This window comes from Leptonychotes weddellii, chromosome 4 (assembly GCF_054177405.1).
Source record: "Leptonychotes weddellii isolate Sample4059 chromosome 4, ASM5417740v2, whole genome shotgun sequence".
Lineage (NCBI taxonomy): Eukaryota > Metazoa > Chordata > Mammalia > Carnivora > Phocidae > Leptonychotes > Leptonychotes weddellii.
Genome location: NC_138372.1, coordinates 37,626,790 through 37,633,790, shown reverse-complemented (window position 1 = coordinate 37,633,790; position 7,001 = coordinate 37,626,790). Strand labels below are relative to the sequence as shown.

The 7,001-nt window shown below is 38.9% G+C and overlaps 1 protein-coding gene and 1 pseudogene across 1 annotated transcript in view; one reads left to right on the top strand and one right to left on the bottom strand.

The window, feature by feature from the left end:
• The window catches only part of OSBPL9 (oxysterol binding protein like 9), a 175,429-nt gene that overhangs the window by 81,671 nt on the left and 86,757 nt on the right, over nt 1–7,001 (bottom strand). The window lies entirely within an intron of this gene.
• Nucleotides 2,074–2,529, top strand: LOC102748945 (ubiquitin-like protein 5 pseudogene; annotated as a pseudogene).

Below are 7,001 nucleotides of genomic sequence, written 5' to 3'. Positions count from 1 at the left end.
CATGACCTGAGCTGAAGGCAGACGCTTAACGACTGAGCCACCCAGGCGCCCCATAATGGCAGATTTTAATACATCTCCTTCATTAACCAATTAGACGAAGCAGACAAAAAATTAGTAAAAATCTAGAAGATAAAGGGGTGCCTGGGTGGCTCAGTCATTAAGCGTCTGCCTGCCTTCGGCTCAGGTCATGATCCCAGGGTCCCGGGATCGAGCCCCGCAATGGGCTCCCTGCTCCGCAGGAAGCCTGCTTCTCCCTCTCCCACTCTCCTGTTCCCTGTCTCACTGTGTCTCTCTCTGTCAAATAAATAAATAAAATCTTTAAAAAAAAAAAAAAAGAATCTAGAAGATATGAACAATCCCTGATATAAACTTGATCCAATGGATATACATAGAACACTACACAGAACAAATATGAAACAGACATTCTTTTCAAGCACACATAGAACATTTCTCAAAATTGATCATATAATGAATCCTAAAACAAGTCTCAACAAATTTCAAAGATTGAAATCATACAAAACATATTTATAGTGAAAATATAAGCTAGAAATCAGTTACAAAAGTATAAATTAGAAAATATTCAGATGTTTGGGGAAAAAAACACAACTAGATAATCCACTGGTCAAAGAAAAATATCCCACTAGAAATTAGAAAATGTTTAGGGGCGCCTGGGTGGCTCAGTCAGTTAAGCATTTGGCTTCAGCTCAGGTCATGATCCTGAGGTCATGGAATTGAGGCCTGCATGGGGCTCCCTGCTCAGTGGGGAGCCTGCTTCTCCCTCTCCCCACCCTCTACCCCCATTAGTGCATCTCTCTCTCTCTCTCAAATAAGTAAAATCTTGAAAAAAAAAAAAAAAGAAATTAGAAAATGCTTAGAACTGCATAAATGAAAATAAGACATATTGAAACTTGCTGGAGGCAGTTTAAAACTGTACATAAAGGGAAATTTATAGCCTAAAATCCATGTATAGAGAAGCTAAAAGGCTGAAAACAACAGGAAATTAAATTCAAAATGAGTAGAAAGAAAATGATAAAGAACATAAAATAATCAAATAGCAAATATAAGATCAATAAAATTTAAAGTTGATTACCTGAAATAACTAATGAAATTAATAAACTACCTACGTACTGTAGGTAGGTAGGTAGATAGGTAGATTGAGGAAGTGCTTGAAAAGAATGAGGGGCATGTCAAAAGGAAACAGGAGTCAACCTGAAGGAGTTCCAGTGGCCAACACCTAAAGAATTTGAGCCACAGAATGATAGTACTGGGCTATAACCCACTGAATAAAATAAATATCCAAGAATCTAATAATGATATAAGTAATTAAATAAGTAAATAAATGGGGAAGAAGGCACAGGCTCTTTCTTCAGAAGAATTACAACTCGTTAGTACAGAAGGAATGAGAGAGATTTAAAAATCATTAGACAAAAACCACAACAGTAATTATCACAAACAAGATCCACTGATGGCATATTGATAGCTAAGATCGGTGAGCAAAAGTTTGAGAAGAAACAGGATATTAGCAAAGTCTCAAAGTATCTTCCCCAAGATACTTATAAATTACAAAGGGAAAAATAGTAATTTTATGATGGAGAAATCTGGCAGACATCACCTTAGTCCAGTGATTAAGGTTAACATCACCAGTAATAAATTTATTGATATAATATATACCTCCCAATACAACCCACAGAGGAGGAAACAGCATCACTTCTGTGGTATTCTTCCAAAAATATATAATCTCAATCTAATCATGAGAAAACATCAAATATGCCCAAATTGAGAGACATGCTACAAAATAATACTCATCAAAAATGTCAAGGTTATAAATGTGCCTGGGTGGCTCAGTCGGTTGGGTGGCTCAGTCGGTTAAGTGGCTGCCTTCAGCTCAGGTCATGATCCCAGGGTCCTCGTATTGAGCCCTGAGTAAGGCTCAGCAGGGAGCCTTACTTCTCCCTCTCCCATTCCCTCTGCCTGTGCACTCTCTCTCTGTCAAATAAATAAAACCTTTAAAAAAACAAAAATTAAAAAAAAAAGTCAAGGTCATGAAAGACAAGAAAAGAATAAGGAGGACCCCGGCTCCGTCCTCGAGCGAGGAGGTTGTGGCGTCGGCTGGTTCCAGGCGTTTCGAGCTCCAGACAGGATGATCAAGGTTGTTTGCAACAACCGTCTAGGGAAGAAGGTCCGCATTAAGTGCAACACTGATGATACCATCGGGGACCTTAAGAAGCTGATCACAGCCCAAACTGGCACCCATTGGAACAAGATCGTCCTGAAGAAGTGGTACACGATTTTTAAGGACCATGTGTCTCTGGGGGCTATGAAATCCATGATGGGATGAACCTGGAGCTTTATTACCAATAGAGCAGAATTCCTTCCCCCGGTCATGCCCTGCCTTACCCTCCCCTCCCCTCTTCCCTTCTTCCCCCCATCCCCTCCTCTCCCACCCTCACCCCCACACTGGTATGGATGCTTGTTTTTAAAAACTCATGTTAATAAAATCTTAGAAGTTGCCAAAAAAAAAAAGAATAAGGAACTGCCATAACTAAATGCAATGTGGGATCTTGAATTGAATCCTAAAACAGAAAAGGAACATTAGAGGGAAAATGAGCTCTGTGGTTTAGTTAAAAGTACTATACCAAATGAGTGAAAGATCCAGCTCAGGAATCAGAGCCTGAGCAAGATGTGGAGGGCCAACAATAGTCCCCCCTTATCGACAAGTGATATGTTCCAAGACACCCAGGATGTCTGAAACCATGGATAGTACCAAACCCTATATACACTGTGTTTTTTCCCATACATACCTATGATAAAGTTTATTTATAAATTAGTAAGAGATCACAGTAAGAGACTAACAATAATAAAATAGAACAATTATAACAATATACAATAAAAGTTATGTGAATGTGGTCTGTTCCTCACATACATCTGTGCCCTAAAAATATCTTAATGTACTATACTCACCCTTTTTGTGATGATGGGAGATGATAAAATATCTACGTGATGAGATGAAGTGAATTAATATAGGCATTGTGAAGTAGCATTAGGCAATATGTCAGAAGGATCATCTGCTTCCATAACTCAGTTAACCGTGGGTAACTGAAACCACAGAAAGCAAAACTCCACATGAGGCGGGACTACTGAACATCATACCAACACACAATGTGGCATGAGGCACCAAAGCCCAAAACATGATGAAGAGGGAATCTACAAAGTGGAGAAGAGCAGCATGAGGAGTCAGAATCCAAGAAAGGAGAAGAGGGAGTCCATGTTGCAGGGGACAGAATCAACCCGGCACAGGTTTCCAAGGCTGAGTGGAGTAAGGATGACATTCACACAAGGAAGTGGGTAATGATGGGAAACTAATTACATACAGAAGGATTGGCCAAATAAGTAAACATAACAAGGGTAAAGGTTTCTCACTTTAAGGGGTTGGAAAATAGTGCTACAAATATGGTAGGCGAGAAAACCAGAGTGATTTCTGGGGATAAGGTATTGATATGAACTCACAGTTTTCAATATATAAGTAAATAAATATGGACATGGATGCACATGTGTGTACACATACATGTATCTAACATGTATGTTTCTTAGCTATGAGAGGGCCTGGGTGCCATGACACCTAACAGCACCAAATACACCTAACACTAGGTGTTGATTTCTAAATACCATTCTCCATTAAAAGATACCAGGGCTTCTTGGAAAAAGGACTGATTATGGAATAGGACGGGGAAGGGAGAAAATAAGCCTGGAACATCTTTTTTTTGTGCCAGAAAGTAAGGAAGGGAATACTTTTTTGTGCCATAAAATAAGGAAATACTCAACAGAATTATAGGGACATGTCAAAAGAACACAGAAATCAGTTTAAAGGGAATTCTACTGGCCAAACTGAGGGCAATCTGGGCATTAAAATAAATGATGATAGTAAAGAATTATAGTCGGTTCAGTATAACAGGAAACCATATTACTACTGATATACATAAACTGAAAGTTCGATGAGGAATGGGATATTGGCATAGCTTCCAAATACTTCCCCACAAAATATTAAATAAGAAGGGAAAAAGATGAAATTTAACAACAAAGTCTGGCAATATCACCTTAATGAGATGATCAAAGTAAATATCATCAGTAGTGGGACAAACCCTGCAATAAGAACACAGAATCACTTCTGTGATCTTTGGGCCAAAGATACAATGTAATCTCAATCAAATCATGAAAAAACATCAGAAAAAAAAAACTGGGGAACATTCTACAAAATAATTAGCCTATAACTTCTAAAACTGTCAAGATCAGGAGTACCTGGCTGGCTCAGTAGGTGAACATGTGACTCTTGGTCTCAGAGCTGTGGGGTCAAGCCCCATGTTGGATGCAGAGATTACTTAAAAATAAAATCTTTAAAAAAAGAAGTGTCAAGGTCATAAAAGTCAAGGAAAGACCGTGGAACCATTCTAGACTGAAAGAGACATGAAAACTAAATGTAAAATGTGACGCTGAACCAGATCCTGTTGCTATAAAGGACATTACTGGGACAACTGGAGAAATCTGAACAGAGTGGAGAAATCTGAACAGAGTCTAAGGATTAGAAGATATTAGTGCATCAATGTTAATTTCCTGATTTTAGTGGTTGTAAATAAGGAAAATTTCCTTATTTGCAGGAAATATAAAGCATTCAGGGATGATGGGACATTCATTTAGCAACTTATTCTCAATTTGGGGGGTTGTACTGTACTTGCAACTTTTCTGTAAGTATAAGATTGTTTCAAATTTTAAAAAATTATATAAAAAATTATGATAAATCAAAAAAGACATAAGTAAATGGAAATATCATTTCAAGGATTGGAAAATTCAATACTGCAACATATTAAAATTAACCTATAGATTAAATGCAACACAAATTAAAATTCCAAAAGGCATTTTTGGAATTTGTCAAGCTGATTCTAAAATACAAATACAAAATGGTACAAAAGATAAAGAATAGCAAAGGCTTTCTGGAAAAGATAGAAACATTCTTAGAGGGTTTACTCTCTCAAATATAAAGTCATATTATAAAGCTATAGTAATTAAGAAAATGCGGTTTTGGAGCAAGGATAAATAAACACACCAAGGAAACAGAATAGAGCCCAGAAACAGGCCCACTCATGTACACAGACACTTGATTTGTGATAAAAGTGGCACCAAAGAGCAGTAAGTAACAATCTTTCAATATGTGGTGCCAGGACAATATGGGGAAAAAAATAAAAACCTGACCCTACCTTGTACTACACACAAAAATTAATTCCAGGTGATTCCTTTATTCTTAACTGTGAAAGAACAACAAATTTTCCAGAAGGTAAAACAGGAGAATACCATCGTAATTTGGGAATAGAAAAAAGCTTCTTAAACAGGATACAGAACTCCTAATTATAAAGAAAATGACAGAGGGGTGCCTGGGTGGCTCAGTCGTTAAGCGTCTGCCTTCGGCTCAGGTCATGATCCCAGGGTCCTGGGATCGATCCCCGTATCAGGCTCCCTGCTCCGCGGGAAGCCTGCTTCTCCCTCTCCCACTCCCCCTGCTTGTGTACCCTCTCTCGCTGTGTCTCTCTCTGTCAAATAAATAAATAAAATTAAAAAAAAAAGAAAGAAAAGGACAGATAAATTTAACTACATCAAAGTTAAGAATTTTGGTTCATCAAAAAACACCATTTAGAGAATGTCACAGTAAGCCACTGTGACATATGGAGCAAGAACATGGACCCTAAGTCCAACCCTGAGCTTTGCTAGTTATTAACCATATAATTTGTAACAAGTTACTTAATCTTTTCTAAGCCTCAGTGTTCTCATTTGTAAAATGACAGTAACAGTATCTACCACATAGGGTTATTGCAGAGATTGAGTTAATACAAATACACACTTAGGTAAATGACATAAGGTAAGTGCTCGATAAGCATTCAACTTTTTTTTTTTTTTTTTAGCATTCAACTATTATTACTGCTGAGCATTTATTATGACCTGGCCCTGATTTCAAGGAGCTCAAAATGAGAGATTTGTATTTAGCTGTATAAATACATGGCTTATGCCACCACCAAAGGAAGTGAATAAAAAATCAGGGAAGTGCTCCTTGAGGAGTTAGATCATAAAGAGTAGAATTAGGGGCGCCTGGGTGGCTCAGTTGTTAAGCATCTGCCTTCGGCTCAGGTCATGATCCCAGGGTCCTGGGATCGAGCCCCACGTCAGGCTCCCTACTCGGCAGGAAGCCTGCTTCTTCCTCTCCCACTCCCCCTGCTTGTGTTCCCTCTCTCGCTGTGTCTCTCTCTGTCAAATAAATAAAATCTTTTTTTTAAAAAAAAGAGTAGAATTAGTTTGTCAAGTAGAGAAGGATAAGGACATCTTGAAAGAGAAAAGAACACTAACAATGACATTGAGACATGAAAAAAGGTGTATTTGGGAAACTGGTTTGAATGTGTCTAGAATATTGGACTGATTTGGGGAGGAGGAAATGGCAAAAGATTAGGATCCCAGCCCAAGCAGCGTAAATGGACTTTATCTTTTTTTTTTTAAGATTTTTTTATTTATTCATTCGAGACACAGAGATACAGAGCGAAGGAGAGAGAGAGCGAGAGAGAGAGCGAGCATGAGCAGGGGGAGAAGCAGAGGGAGGGGGAGAAGCAGACTCCCCGCTGAGCAGGGAGCCCGATGCGGGGCTCGATCCCAGAACCCTGGGATCATGACCTGAGCTGAAGGCAGACGCTTAACCATCTGAGCCACGCAGGCACCCCAAATGGACTTTATCTTTAAGACAACGGAAAGCCCTTAAAATGTTCAAGCATGAGAATGACATAGTCTAATCTGCATATCAGGAACATCAATCTGGTAGTGCTGTGGAGAATGAAAAATGGGGAAAAACTGGATGTGGCCACACCAGTTAGGAAATGGCTGTAACAGTAAAGGCTGAAATGACAACAGGTGCCATGCTCACTGCATCAGGCCACCTAATGGCAATCATCTTTAAATCTGCCACCCCCCTT